The 16,446-nt window shown below is 36.5% G+C and overlaps 1 pseudogene; it reads right to left on the bottom strand.

The window, feature by feature from the left end:
* Positions 1–15,728: 15,728 nt before the first annotated feature.
* Positions 15,729–15,858, bottom strand: LOC123931988 (annotated as a pseudogene).
* Between the last annotated feature and the right edge of the window lie 588 nt (positions 15,859–16,446).

Here is a 16,446-nt window from a genome sequence, read left to right as displayed (position 1 = left end):
TGAGACCTAAAATACTGAATGAACTTCCTAAATGTAACCCTAGTTACCTGCATTGTCTAGAAGAAATTTTTTGTTCTAAGAAATACAGTGTAGAAGTAAAGTGATAAGTTTTGATATGTTGTGTTTTCATTTTTAATTCAAAATACTTTGTAATATCTGTTTCATTTTTTCCTTTACCCATGGATTATACCATGGAGGTATATTATTTAGTTGCTAAATATTTGGGGATTTTTCTGCTACTGATTTCTAGTTTAATTTCAGTGTGATTAGAGAATATACTTTGTGTGACTTGAATACTTTAAAACTTTTTTTTGAGACTTCTTTTATGGACCCCATAAAAGAAAAACAATATAGTCTATCCTATGTAGACTCTAGACATGTGAAATGAATGTATATTTTGCTGTCTGTGGATGTAGCAGTATGTGAATGCTAATTAAATCAAGTTGGTTAATAGTGTTTTCTTATCTTCTTTGTCTTTGCTGATTTTCTGTTTGCTCTATCAATTGAGATGGATGGAAATCTTAGAGTGTAATCATCGATTTGTCTAATTCTCTTTGCAGATTTATGCTTCATGTATTTTGAAGCTCTATTATTAGGTGCATAAATATTTATGACTTATGTCCTCCTGATGAAGCAACCCTTTATTGTTATGATATGACTCCTTTCTCTCTTTTATAAAAATATTTTATTTTTTTATTTTAGGGAGAAAGAGAAAAGGAGAGAGAGAGAGAGTTGGAGGAGGGGAAGAGAGGGAGGGAGAGGCTGAGTACAGAGCCCAGTGCAGGGCTCATGACCCTGAGATCATGACCTGAGCTGAAATCAAGAATTGGCTGCTTAAAGAACTCAGCCACGCAGGTGCCCTGACATAATTTTTCTTTTATCCTGACAGTCTTTATTCTAAAGTCTACTTTGTCTCATATTAACATAGCCAGTTCTACTTTTTTCCTCAATTTTTATACAGCATACCATTTTCATCCTTTTTACTTTTTTTTTAAAGATTTTTATTCATTTATTCGACAGAGAGAGAGAGAGAGATCACAAGTAGGCAGAGAGGCAGGCAGAGAGAGAGGAGGAAGCAGGCTCCCCGCGGAGCAGAGAGCCCGATGCGGGGCTCGATCCCAGGACCCCGAGATCATGACCCGAGCTGAAGGCAGCGGCTCAATCCACTGACCCACCCAGGCGCCCCTCCTTTTTACTTTTTTAAGGAAAAATTGCAGGAGCATGGAGTTTGGTGTTGCTTCTTTTTTCTCCTAATCTAATAATCTCTAGATTTTAATTGGGGGTTTTTAGACCATTTACATTTAATGGGGTTGTTGATATGATTGTATTGGAATCTGCCATCTTGTTATTTGTTTTCTATTTGTTCCTTCTATTTTGTGTTTCCTTTATCCTCTTTTTCTGCTTTCTTTTAGATTAGTTTATTATTTTTATGACTCTATTTTGACTCCTTTGTTGTCTTATAAGTTAAATTTTTTATTTTATTTGTTGCTTTGGGGTGTATACTATACAACTTTAAAATATCACAGTCAACCTTCAAGTGATATTGTACATTTACAGTATAAGAATCTTACATTAGTGTATACTTTCATTTCTTCTTTTTCTGCTGACCTTTAAGCTGTTGTTAACATATTTCCTTTTTATGTATGTTCAGATTCCTATAGTACATTACTTTTATTTTTGTTTCAAACAGTTGATAATCTTTTTTTTTTGTATTTTAATTTGTTTTTTTTTGTATTTTAAATTTATTTATTTTTTCAGCGTAACAGTATTCATTGTTTTTGCACAACAGCCAGTGCTCCATGCAATATGTGCCCTCCCTATTACCCACCACCTGGTTCCCCCAACCTCCCACCCCCACCCCTTCAAAACCCTCAGGTTGTCTTTCAGAGTCCATAGTCTCTTATGGTTCGCCTCCCCTTCCAATTTCCCTCAACTTCCTTCTCCTCTCCATCTCCCAATGTCCTCCATGTTATTTGTTATGCTCCACAAATAAGTGAAACCAAATGATACTTGACTCTCTCTGCTTGAATTATTTCACTCAGCATAATCACTTCCAGTCCCGTCCATGTTGCTACAAAAGTTGGGTATTCATCCTTTCTTTTTCTTTTTTTTTTAATAAACATATAATGTATTTTTATCCCCAGGGGTACAGGTCCGTGAATCGCCAGGTTTACACACTTCACAGCACTCACCATAGCACATAACCTCCCCAATGTCCATAACCCCACCCCCCTCTCCCAAGCAACCCTCAGTTTGTTTTGTGAGATTAAGAGTCATTTATGGTTTGTCTCCCTCCTGATCCCATCTTGTGTCATTTATTCTTCTCCTAACCCCCTAACCCCCCATGTTGCATCTCCACTTCCTCATATCAGGGAGATCATATGATAGTTGTCTTTCTCCGATTGACTTATTTCACTAAGCATGATACCCTCTAGTTCCATCCACGTTGTCGCAAATGGCAAGATTTCATTTCTTTTGATGGCTGCATAGTATTCCATTGTGTATATATACCACATCTTCTTTATCCATTCATCTGTTGATGGACATCTAGGTTCTTTCCATAGTTTGGCTATTGTAGACATTGCTGCTATAAACATTCGGGTGCACGTGCCCCTTCGGATCACTATGTTTGTATCTTTAGGGTAAATATCCAGTAGGGCAATTGGTGGGTCATAGGGTAGTTCTATTTTCAGCTTTTTGAGGAACCTCCATGCTGTTTTCCAGAGTGGTTGCACCAGCTTGCATTCGCACCAATAGTGTAGGAGGATTCCCCTTTCTTCACATCCTCGCCAGCATCTGTCATTTCCTGACTGGTTAATTTTAGCCATTCTGACTGGCATGAGGTGGTATCTCATTGTGGTTTTGATTTGTATTTCCGTATGCTGAGTGATGTGGAGCACTTTTTCTTATGTTTGTTGCCCATTTGGATATCTTCTTTGCAGAAATGTCTGTTCATGTCTTCTGCCCATTTCTTGATTGGATTATCTGTTCTTTGGGTGGTGAGTTTGCTAAGTTCTTTATAGATTTTGGACACTAGCCCTTTATCTGATATGTTGTTTGCAAATATCTTCTCCCATTCTGTCAGTTGTCTTGGTTTTGTTAACTGCTTCCTTTGCTGTGCAAAAGCTTTTGATCTTGATGAAATCCCAATAGTTCATTTTTGCCCTTGCTTCCCTTGCCTTTGCCGATGTTTCTAGGAAGACCTTGCTGCGGCTGAGGTTGAAGAGGTTGCTGCCTGTGTTCTCCTCAAGGATTTTGATGGATTCCTTTCTCACATGGAGGTCCTTCATCCATTTTGAGTCTATTTTCGTGTGTGGTGTAAGGAAATGGTCCAATTTCATTTTTCTGCATGCGGCCATCCAATTTTCCCAACACCATTTATTGAAGAGGCTGTCTTTTTTCCACTGGACATTCTTTCCTGCTTTGTCTAAGATTAGTTGACCATAGAGTTGAGGGTCTATTTCTGGGCTCTCTATTCTGTTCCATTGATCTATGTGTCTGTTTTTGTGCCAGTACCATGCAGTCTTGATGATGACAGCTTTGTAATAGAGCTTGAAGTCTGGAATTGTGATGCCACCAACTTTGGCTTTCTTTTTTAATATTCCTTTGGCTGTTCGAGGTCTTTTCTGGTTCCATATAAATTTTAGGATTATTTGTTCCATTTCTTTGGAAAAAATGGGTGAGATTTTGATAGGGATTGCATTAAATGTGTAGATTGCTTTAGGTATTATAGACATTTTCACAATATTTGTTCTTCCAGGAGCATGGAACATTTTTCCATTTCTTTGTGTCTTCCTCAATTTCTTTCATGAGTACTTTATAGTTTTCTGAGTATAGATTCTTAGCCTCTTTGGTTAGGTTTATTCCTAGGTATCTTATAGTTTTGGGTGCAATTGTAAATGGGATTGACTCCTTCATTTCTCTTTCTTCTGTCTTGTTGTTGGTGTAGAGAAATGCAACTGATTTCTGTGCATTGATTTTATATCCTGACACTTTACTAAATTCCTGTACAAGTTCTAGCAGTTTTGGAGTGGAGTCTTTTGGATTTTCCACATATAGTATCATATCATCTGCGAAGAGTGATAGTTTGACTTCTTCTTTGCCGATTTGGATGCCTTTAATTTCTTTTTGTTGTCTGATTGCTGAGGCTAGGACTTCTAGTACTATGTTGAATAGCAGTGGTGATAATGGACATCCCTGCACAAACAGTTGATAATCTTTTAAAGAGATTTAAATTAAAAAGCAATTCTTTATATGTACCTTTGTAATTTCTATTTCCACTGCTCTCCCTTTGTGTACATTGAGATTTCCATCTGGTATCATTGTCATTCTGTTTGGGGCACTTACTTTATTTCTGTATTCATATCTATTAGTGATTCATTCTTTCAGTTTTTGTATGTCCAGAGAAGGTCTTTAAGTCACCTTCATTTTTTAAGTCTATTTTCCTTTCCTTTTTTTTTTTTTTTTTTGGTCTCTCAGTTAATATTTTAAAGATCTTGGTACACTGTTTTGTAGCTTATTTTGTCTTTAATTAAAAATACACTGTCCTCGGGGCACCTGGGTGGCTCATTGGGTTAAGCTGCTGCCTTTGGCTCGGGTCGTGATCCTGGGGTCCTGGGATCGAGTCCCACATCGGGCTCTCTGTTTTGGCGGGGAGACTGCTTCCCCCTCTCTCTCTTTGCCTGCCTCTCTGCCTACTAGTGCTCTCTGTCTGTCAAATAAATTAAAAAAAGAAAAAACAGAAATACAGTGTTCTCTTTATCTTTATTTCTCCACACATAACATGTCTTTATTTTCCACCATGGGTTTTTTTTTTCATATTTTTTCTTTATCACTGACTTTAAGCTTTTTGATTATGATGTGCCTTAACTGTCTTCATGTTTTTTGTTTGTTTGTTTGTTTGTTTTTGTGCTTGGAGGTTCATGGAGATTCTTGGAATTTTTTTTGTCCCTCTGAGTTTATTGGGGCAAATGTGGGAATGGGGGAGGGCCCTGTATCTAAAAGGTGTTAGGGCTTTGGGCGGTAAAGCTTGGTATGTGCTATCAATTCAAGATCACTGGGGGTGGCAGGAATTTGATCTTGGAACTGCTTGACCACTGACTGGCCATGATCTTTTCGATATTTATGATCTGGATTGGATGGATGTAGGTGCTGTACTGTGCCCCCATGTCATGATAGCCCTAGGTGACAGTGCCCACGGTGATCAGATCCCTATATACCTAGTACATATGGATGCCACTGTAGGAGTTGTAGCACAGTTAGATGCCAAACTTCTTTACCTGCAGGAGAGATTTCTTAAGTCCCTGCTCACAGTAGTCCATTCTTTCTGAAAACTTCTTCAGCTGAGACAGAAAGTACCAGAAGCAGGACTTGGCAATGACATGATTAGGTACAAAGATTGGCATATGGTAAAGTGCAGTGAGTAGCATTTGGGAGTGAGAAGGAAGTACTCCATCATCTTATATTCTTGCAGTATGCCTGAGGCCTTAATGGTGCTCTCTCTCTCTGCTTATGGACACCCACAAAACCAGCTTATGGTTTTCAACAAACTTGGACAGTTTTCAGACATTATATCTTCAAATATGTATTGCCCTCCCATTCTTTTGGGGATGCCAAATACGTTATATTTGGCCATATGAGTTTGCTCCATGGTTCACTGATGCTTTTTAAATTCTTTTTCCTGTCTTTCTCTGTGTTTCATTTTGGGTAGCTCCTATTGCTGTGTCTTGTAGTTTACTAATCTTTTTTCCCTGCTTTCTCTAATCTCTTGTTAATTCCATACAGTATATTTTTCATCTCACACATTGTAGATTTCATCTTTAGATGTTCATTTGTGTCTTTTTCTTATTTATTTATTTTTAAAAAATATTTATTTATTTTAGAGAGAGAGAGAGAGCGATGACATGTGCATGTAGGTGGGGGAGAGACAGAGGGAGAGGGAGAGAGAGGATCTCAGGCAGACACCCCACTGAGTGTGGAGCTTGATGTGGGGCTCAATCTCAGGACCCTGAGATCATGACCTGAGATGAAATCAAGAACTGGCTGAGCCAACCCAGGTGCCCCCAATTGTGTCTCTTTAAAATATCTTTCATGTCTCCATTTAGCATGTTCATTCTTTCTCTATCATTTTCCCTTTATAATTCTTTCAGTTTTTTTATGTTTTGAAGCCATATTTTTTAGGAGCATACAAGTTAATTCCATGCATGTGTGTAACTGCATATATGCACTGTGTGTGTGTGTATGAAGTTATACATATATAAATATTTTTCTGTATCTAAATAGTAAGAATGCTTATATTTAATATATATTTATATTTCTGTATCTGAATGTATATATTCTTTTCATATATATAAAAATATATATAAATCCTATTTTTTTAAAGATTTTATTTATTTATTTGACAGAGAGAGATCACAAGTAGACAGAGAGGCAGGCAGAGAGAGAGAGAGAGGGAAGCAGGCTCGCTGCTGAGCAGAGAGCCCGATGCGGGACTCGATCCCAGGACCCTGAGATCATGACCTGAGCCAAAGGCAGTGGCTTAACCCACTGAGCCACCCAGGCGCCCATAAATCCTATTTTTATGTATAAATCTGATGATTTTTCTATTTAAGTCTCTCTGCTTTATTTTCTACTTTGATGCTAAAATTTATAATCTCTAAAATTACTACACCACCAGTTGTCTTCTATTTACTATTTGCCTAACAAATCTGTTCCTATGTTTTTATGTTCAGTCTTTCAAGGCCCATTTTTTTTTTTTTTAATGTGGATCTCCTGTAAGCACCTTAGAACTGAATTTTATTTTGTTTATTCTTACATCCTTTAAATTAGAAATTTTAACCTCTTTACAGAGTTTGCTTTTAATCATCACAAGAAATCGAGGAGTTATATAATAGTTAACATGGGAGGAAGCACAGATATTTAAGAACTCTCTTACAAATGTCTAGGTTTTGGGCCCCTATTTTGATGGTTTTTCTGACTTCTTTTCTCAATTAGAGGCTGAAATTCCATCAGCATTTATGAAATCATCTTTCTTCCTGCATTTGGGAAGATGCTGATAGAGAAAAACGACCTTACTTTTCCTAAAATCGGAGACCAAACCAAGGTGCTCTTCTGGTCTCTTGTCTCACACAGGAACTGGTCTCTTAAAGCATTTATACATGATATTATTTTGTATTCTAGTTGAAAGTTAATTTTAAATAATGTCAATATTTTTAAAAAAACACTTATTTCTTAGTGTTTAGTTTTCTAATTGCCTCCATATTATTTAGTTTATGAAGTTGCTCCTTTTAAGATGGTCATGAGTTTACTTGATCAGTATTGGGGTGAAATTTTTTTTGTTCTAATGGACCATACACTGTTCAGGGTTGTTTATGATGAATACAAGGTAACATGCCTATTACATAAAAATAAAATAATTATTTTTGTAAAATGAATTGGAAGATGTGGCATAATTAGACAGTGGGCATTTGTATTCTCCTATTATCGCTTTAGAGCTGCAAAAAAAAATGGAAGTAATTTATTTCATTTGGTAATGCTCCTTCTTTCTGGTCCAACAATTTATCAGAAATGTTAATCCAGCAAGCAGTAAGTGGGGGTGGGAGGGAGAAAAGGAGTGAGGGGATTTAAAATTAGCCTGGAAATATTGCACAACTCATTAAAAATGTAATCATGCGTAAAATGAGATCAATGAAAATTTATCTGAAAGTGCAAGGAAAAGGCATTTTCTAGTATGATACTGGATTTAATAGACTGGATTTTAATTTAGTCAGTTTGCTACAAAAAAATCCCTCCAGGCTAAATAAAACAGTTTTCCCTCCCAGTTATTGTAGAGACAGCTAATTTTCAGACCCCTTCCTTCTGATATTCAATCTTATCTCTTGCTGGATATGGGTTTCAGTATATTGCAGAATTTGTTTTCTTTACATTTTCCATTACTGCTTTCATTTGCATGATAAATGATTAGAAGTAGAAACAGGGGGAAAAAACCCATGCAGAACATTTCTTTATTAATTTTGTTTAAATTAGAGTATCTTTCTTATTCACCCTTCCACTGCCCTATTTAACAACTAGTGTATCTGAGAGTTATTTTAATATTTTGTTGTACAGTTGGAGAAATGGGATACATACTTTTTACTTTATTATGTAACATTTTCCTTTGTTCTTATGTTTGTAGTTTACATTTTGGTTCCTATCTTGTGCTGTTAATCATGGTGAATTTTTTCTTTTCTTTCTTTTTTTTTTTTTTTTTTGTTTGTTTGTTTATTTTATCTGCTGGTTCTGGATAGCTGTGTTGTGAGACATTACCAAAAGTTCATATGTTCTATCTTCTTGGGAAATACCGCTCTTTGTTTTTTTAGTGCATTTGGCTAAAATTCTTTCTTTCTTTCTGATACTAAGAATTACTTAGAATGTCTTTTCTTATACTGTTATCTTTACAATTTCTGTGTTGTCTTTTTATAGATTTGGTTTTTTTTTTAAAAGATTTATTTATCTATTTGACAGAGAGAGATCACAAGTAGGCAGAGAGACAGGCAGAGAGAGAGAGAGAGAAAGAGAGGGAAGCAGGCTCCCCGCTGAGCAGAGAGCCCGATGTGGGACTCGATCCCAGGACCCCGAGATCATGACCTGAGCCGAAGGCAGCGGCCCAACCCACTGAGCCACCCAGGTGCCCCTGTAGATTTGTTTTTTAAATGTAGCCTATGAAGGTTTGTTTTTTTTAAAAGATTTTATTTGTTTATTTGACAGACAGAGATTACGAGCACACAGAGGGTGGGGGGGGGAGCAGGCTCCCCACCAAGCAGAGAACCCAATGAGGGGCTCGATCCCAGGACCCTGAGGTCATAACCTGAGCTGAGGCAGAGGCTTAACCCACTGAGCCACCCAGGCGCCCCAGCATATGGAGTTTTTATTGTAATATGAAATTTTCTATTTTTTAAAAAATTTTAATTCCAGTTAGCTAACATGTAGTATTACATTGGGTTCAGGTGTACAATATACCTTCTGGTAACCATTTACTTGTTCTCTACAATTAGGAGTCTGTTCCTTGATTTGTCTTTCTTTCTCACTTAGATTTTTCCCTTTGCTGTTTTGTTTCTTAAATTCCACATATGAGTATAATCATATAGTATTTGTCTTTCTCTGACTGACTTACTTTGCTCAGCATTATACTTTCCTGCTCCATCCATGTCATTGGAAATGGCAAGATTTTTTTCTTTTTTGTGGCTGAGTCATATTCCTTTGTACATATATACTACATCTTCTTTATACATTTGTCAGTCCATGGTCACTTGGGCTGCTTCTGTATCTTGGCTATTGGAAATAAGGCTGTTATAAACAAAGGGGTTCATGGAGCCCTTTGAATTAGTGTTCCTGTATTCTTTGGGTAAATACCCCATATGTGATTGCTAGATCACAGGGTAGTTCTATTTTTAACTTTTTGAGGAAATTTCATACTGTTTTTTAGGTGGCTATACCAGTTTACATTCCCCCCAACAGTGCATGAGTCTCCCTTTTCTGCATGTCCTAGCTAACACCTGTTGTTTATTGTGTTGTTGATTTTAGCTTTTCTGACAGGTATGTGATTATATCTCATAGTTTTGACTTGCATTTCCCTGATGATTAGTGATGATGAGCATCTTTTCCTGTCTATGCTAGTCATCTGTGTGTCTTCTTTGGAGAAAAAATTGTTTATGTCTTCTGGCTATTTTTAATTGGATATTTTTAGGGGGGAGTGTTATGAAGTTTTTTATGTGTTTTGGTTATTAACCCTTTATTGGGCATGTCATTTGCAATATTTTTTCCCATTACGTAAATTGCCTTTTAGTTTTGATTGTTTCCTTCACTGTGCAGAAGCTTTTTATTTTGATATTGTTCTATGGTGTATTTTTAAAAAGATTTTATATATTTATTTGACAGAGAGAGAGAGAGAGAGAGAGAGAGAGGGCACAAGCAGGGGGAGGGGCCAAGGGAGAGGGAGAAGCAGGCTCCCTGCAGAGCAGGAAAAGCCTGATACGGGACTCAATCCCAGGACTCTGGGATCATGACCTGAGCTGAGGGCAGTGGCTTAACCAACTGAGCCACCCAGGTGCCTGCATAGTGTATTTTTGCTTTTGTTTTCCTTGCCTCAGGAGACATATACAGAAGGAAATTTCTACAGTCAATGTCAAAAAAGTTACTGCCTGTGTTTTCAAAGTTTCTATTTTTAATATATGATTTTTCCCCAGATTATACTTGCCAATGTGTTTAGACTTACCATATTTATGTTTTCTATTATACTATGCTTCCCCCCTATCCTTTTTGCCTATTTTTGGTTGATTGGATAATTTTACTCCATTTTCCTCCTCCACTGATGGTTTGTAAATTGTACTTCCCATTTATTTTCTTTCTTTTTTTTTTTAAAGATTTTATTCATTTATTTGGCAGAGAGAGATCACAAGTAGGCAGAGAGGCAGGCAGAGAGAGAGAGAGAGGGAGAAGCAGACTCCCTGCTGAGCAGAGAGCCCGATGCGGGACTCGATCCCAGGACCCTGAGATCATGACCTGAGCCGAAGGCAGCAGCTTAACCCACTGAGCCACCCAGGCACCCCCCCATTTATTTTCTTTTAGTAGTTATATTTGTAATTTTAATACACATACTGATTGTATATCTTTCCACCATCAGGTAAACTACCTCTGTCCTGTCCCTGAATGAGGTGAAATTCTTGATCTATTTTTTACTTCCATCATTTTCCATTTTCTCTGGCACTTCTTAAATCCTGAGTTAAAAGTTGCTAAAGTTTTTTGGACAAAATCAACATATTTGCATCTAATTAGTTTTACTGCTGTCTTTGCTCACCTTTGCTTTATATATCCACTCTCTCTGTTTTCAATCTCTCTCTCTCTCTCTCTTCTTTTGGGAATACATTCCTGAGAAATTCTTGTTAGAGTCTGTATATGGTAAACTGAAACCATATATTTCTGAGAATGTCTTTATTTTGAATAATAATTAGACCTGTAGAATTTTAGGTTCAAATTCTTTTCTCTTAGAACATTAGTGATATTGCTCCATCAGAAGTTTGAAATGAATTTGATTCGTATTTCCTTTTAGGCCACATGTTCAGTGTGTTTTTTTTCTCCTTGGAATATTTAAAAAACTCTTATTATGCGTAATATGTTTATTTAATTCACACACACACACACACACACACACACACACACACACACAAAGTTGCACTCAGAATCCTTGCTTCTATCCCTGTTCCCTCCTGTCTGTTCTCCTCTCTATAGATAACAATTTCTGTTAGATTCCTGGTTATCTTTCTTGTGTATCTTTATTCAAAGGAAAGCAAAGGCAAGTGTGTATTTCTGTTTCCCCTTCTTTGTGATCAAAAAATACCATACTACATAATTTGCTTTGCATCTTGCTTTTTTTCAAGATCTTTCTACATCAGTTAAGTTGAGATGGTCAACAAACTTTTATTCAGTGGTGTGGATGTATCCTTAGTTTCTTCAACCAATCCTGTTAATGAACAGTTGGATCACTTCCATTTTTTTGCTATTACAAATAACGCTATAATGAGTAATCTACCTTTGCCATTTTTTTGGTTTCTGGATATGAATTTTATAACCTTAATTTAAAATTCTGTTGTACTTAAAATATACTGTTATATTATTTCAGGTATCCAACATAGAAGATATGGTACACACACACACACACACACACACACACACACACAGTAATATTATTCAGCCATAAAAAAGAATAAAATCTTGCCATTTGCAACAACATGGCTGGCACTAGAGAGGATAATGCTAAGCAAAATACATTATGCCATTTTTGTATGTGTACAGATGTATCTGAGGATAGATTCCTAGAAGTAGGATTGTTGGGTCAAGGGTAAATGCATCTGCATTTTTGGTGGAGGTAGCTGGATTCCTCTCCATGAGGTTTATACCATTTCACTTTCCCATTAGCAATGTTGCCCTGAGCCTGTTTCAACTCTAGCATTAAGAGTTGTCAAAACTGTGATTTTTGTCAATGTGATAGGTAATAAATGGTATCTCATTGTAGTTTTGATTATTTTATTCTGAGCGCTTTTTAAAATAAGGTTAAGGCTATTTGTATTTTGTTGATATTGTTATCTGTTTTTACTGAGGATTATGTGTATCCTTTGTCCATTTTTTTTTTTGGTTGTACATCATTTCTTCTTGAATTTAGGTAGTCATTATAATCATTATAAAAATAATCTCTATAAATTATAAAGGGAGGTCATTTTTGTAATATAAATTTTAATTTTCCCTCTCCCAGATTAGTCACTGGACTTTTAATTTTGCTTATGCTGTTTTTGTTGCTGTTGTTTGGTAGTTTTAGGACATATATAAGGTTTAGATTTTTATTCAGTCAAATTTACCAATCTTATATTGCCTTTGGATTTTGTAGTCTAACTTCTACAGGACTTCCCCACTCCATTTTTAAAGTATTTATAGTATTTCATTTTTTACCTTTAAAGCTTTAATCCTTTTGGAGTTTTTGTGCACATTGTGAAGTAGGGAATCAACTTCATCTTTTCCCAGACTCCTACTCAGCCATCCTGCCATTTATTAAAATGTTCTTCTTCATCTCAGTAACTTGAAATGTCATCTTTATAATATAATAAACTACTTTATACATTTTGGTCTGTTTATGAGCATCCTATTTGCTAAGTGGTCTGTCTCTTCAGTCACCAATTATACACTTTCGGCTAGTGTGTTTTGATAGTTAGTAGGTCTATTTTTACATAATTGCTCTTTTTCAAAGTTTTCCTGGCCCTTTAAAAATTTATTTTCCTATACGAATTTAGGGTCAATTTGTCTAGCTGTAGGGGAGAAAAACTAAAACCTCATTGGTATTTTATTGGATTGCATTAAATTAACTAAGGGAGAATTGACTTTAAGTCTCTCTTTCCAAGAATATAGCATCTCTTTTTTATACTATTTTTTAATCCTTTGGTAATAGTTCTCTTTTCCTCCTTCCATTTGTTTTTGCACATTTCTTATTAAGTTTATTCCTAGCTGTGAATAGGTTTTTTGCTCCCTTGTATCTTTTAACTCTTGTTTTATGATATAGAGTGTATTGATTTCTTTTTAACTACCTCTACATCCTGCCACCCTACTGAATTATCTTATATTTTGTTGTGGTATTTTAGTTGATTTATTGAGTTTACAGATACAAAATCATGTCATCTCAAAATAGAGATAGCTTTGCCTCTTTTCAGTCTTATGTCTGTAGTCTAATTGTGTTGGTCCAAGATAGTGTTAAATATGGTGATGACTCTGAGCTTCTTTGTACTTAATTTTAGCATGAATGCTCCCTGTGTTTCTACATTATATCAGAAGTGTGACCTCTGGATTGATTTTATGTGATGCACTCATCTACCCAGATCCCCCATTTGTCCCAGAGGTCACCTGTGGACAGTTACTATCCATAGGGCAAGCTTCTGGCCTCTCCTCTGCTTGAGCACATTCTCTAGCTGTGGGAGGGTGTTCTTAGCCTTTGTGCAGACCAGGTTGGGTATCCTGTGGAGCTATTTCTTCCAAAGTGACCCCTGTAACCAATGAGGTTTGGAAATCATTAGATGAATAGTCAAGCTTTTCATCTCTGAGGAATAACCCAGAGGTGTGTTCCACCTAGTCTTTAGAATACTATATTTCAGAAGGTTTAGGAAAAGGAGAGGATAGAGAGAAGAGCTATCATTGTTGCCTAGCATCTGTCATATGAAAGGCATGCTGCATATTCTCCATGTGGAGAGGCTGATTGGGACCAAAGGAACACAAGGCACTAATCTTACCCAAATAGCCCTGGGTACCGACGTGTGTTGAGTCTTGCAGAGTCTTCTCTGGAATAGTTGGTCTAAGGAAAAATGGAGTGGAACCGCTAGAGCTGCTCTTAAATCAAGGCATCTTCTGTAGTACATGTATAGATAGTACTCATATGGAAGCAGAACTTTCTCTGGACTCTTTTAGGATTTGTATCTTTTTTTAAAAAATGTTATATTTTTTATTAGAGAGAGAGTGCATGCACATGCACAAGAGTGGTGGGGAGGGGCAGAGGGAGAAGCAGACCCTGCTGAGTGAGGAGCCTGATGTAGGGCTCAATTCCAGGACCCCAGGATCATGACTTGATCTGAAGGCAGATGCTTGCCCGACTGAGCCACCCAGGCACCCCTAGGATTTATATCTTAACTTTGACATTATAAAAACTTGCTGGAACTGTGTGTGTGTATCTGTGTTGTCTCCCCCACCCATCTTACTCTTTTCTGTTCTTCTTTCACTGTTGTTAGACAGATTTAGAGTTTCTGGATCTGTCTTTCAAGTCTTTTCATTTCTTCCTTAGTCTCTGAAGTTTTAAATTCTGTGGTGTGCTGTATTTGGCTATATTTTCTAGTTGACTACTTTAATTTTTGGCTTTATCAATTTTGATTTTAGATCACATAATGAGGATTTAATTTCAGTGGTTTTTTAAATAGACTTTATTTTTATAAGAGCAGTTTTTGACTCACAATAAAATTGAGGTGAAGGTACAGAGATTTTCCATGTATCTCTGCCCCCAACATGTGCATAGCCTTTGCCATCTTCAACATCTCCCACCAGAGAGGTACATATGTTACAAATGATGAACCTACAATGACACATCTTTCTCACTCAAAGTCCGTGGTTTACCTTGAGGTTCACTCTTGGGATTGTATGTATCATGAATTTGGACAAATGTATAATGACATATATCCATCATTATATAATTATAGTAACATATATAATATAAAATGTAATTTTATACAGTAAATTCTAGATATTAATTATAAATATATAATTATATTTATATCCATAAAATATGGAATATATTACAGTATAGTAATATGGTATCATCCAAAGTATTTTCCCTGCCCAAAACCTCCTGTATTCCTCTTCCCCTTACCCTCCAACCCTGACAACCACTGATCTTTTCACAGTCTCCATAGTTTTGCCTTTTCCAGAATGTTATATAATCAGAATCATAGAGTATGTAGCATTTTCAGATTGCCTTCTTTCAGTTAGTAATATGAACTTCAATTTCTTTAATGACTTGTCTTAGCTTTTTAGCTCATTTCTTTTTAGTACTAAATAATATTGTATTGTCTGGGTGTGCCATAATTTATTTATCCGTTTATCTGCTGAAGGACATCACGGTTGCTTCCAAGTTTTGGTGATTATGCATAAAGATGTTTAAACATCTGTGTGTGATGATTTTTATGTGGGTTTTTTTCATCTCCTTTGGAGAAATGCTGAGGAGTGAGATTGCTGGTTGTATGATGAGAGTATGTTTAGTTTTATAAGAAATTGCCAAATTGTCTTCCAAAGTGGCTGTACCATTTGGTGTTCTCACCAGCAGTGAACAAGAGTTCTTATTGTTCTACATCCTCACCAGCATTTGCTGTTCTCAGCGTTCTAGATTTTGGCCATTCCAACAGGTGTATAGTGGTATTTCTTTATTGTTTTAATTTACACACGTATGAGATCTGAGGCAAGCATCTTTTCATATGATTAATGCCACCTGTTAATCTTTTTTTGGTGAGGTATCAAGGTCAGGCATTTTTTTAAAAGAATTTATTTATTTATTTGACAGAAAGAGACACAGCAAGAGAGGGAACACAGCAGAAAGAGTGGGAGAGAGAGAAGCAGGCTTCCCACAGAGCAGGGAGCCTGAGGCAGGGCTTGATTCCAGGACTCTGGGATCATGACCTGAGCCAAAGGCAGATGCTTAACAGCTGAGCCACTCAGGTGCCCCAAGGTCAGGCATTTTTCAATTAGCAATAATCGCACCTCGGATAAACCTCACTGGCTACGATACTGCTGCTGTGCAAAGCTAGGTTAGGCATTTTTTTTTAATTTTTTTTTATTTGTTTATTTACAGCATAACAGTGTTCATTGTTTTGGCATCAAGGTTAGGCATTTTTAATTGGATTGTTTGTCTTCCTGTTTTTGACTTTTAAGTTCTTCACTTATTTTGGATAATAGTCCTTTTCAGATGTGTTTTTTAAAAAAAATTATTTATTTATCTTAGAGAGAACATGAGTGGGAGTGGCAGAGGAAGAGTTGGAGAAAGAGAGGGAAGAGCAGACTCCTTGCTGAGCAGGGAGCCCAATGTGAGGCTCAGTCTTACAAACCCTGAGTTCATGACCTGAGCTATAATCAAGAGTTGGATGCTCAACAAACTGAGGCACCCAGATGTGTCTTTTGCAAACATTTTTTTTCCTAGTCTATGATTTGTCTTCTCGTTTTATTGATACATCTTTCTCAGAGTGTGAGTTTTAAATTTTAATAAAGTTTAGCTTATCCATTATTTCTTTTGTGGATTGTGCCTTTCATGTTGTATCTAAAAAGCTATTGCCATTCCCTAGGTTTTCCAGATTTTCTCCTTAGTTATCTTCTAGGAGTTTTATAGTTTTGCATTGT

This window comes from Meles meles, chromosome 19 (assembly GCF_922984935.1).
Source record: "Meles meles chromosome 19, mMelMel3.1 paternal haplotype, whole genome shotgun sequence".
Lineage (NCBI taxonomy): Eukaryota > Metazoa > Chordata > Mammalia > Carnivora > Mustelidae > Meles > Meles meles.
The sequence above is the reverse complement of the archived record's forward strand: the minus strand, read 5'-3'. Positions and strand labels throughout refer to the sequence as shown.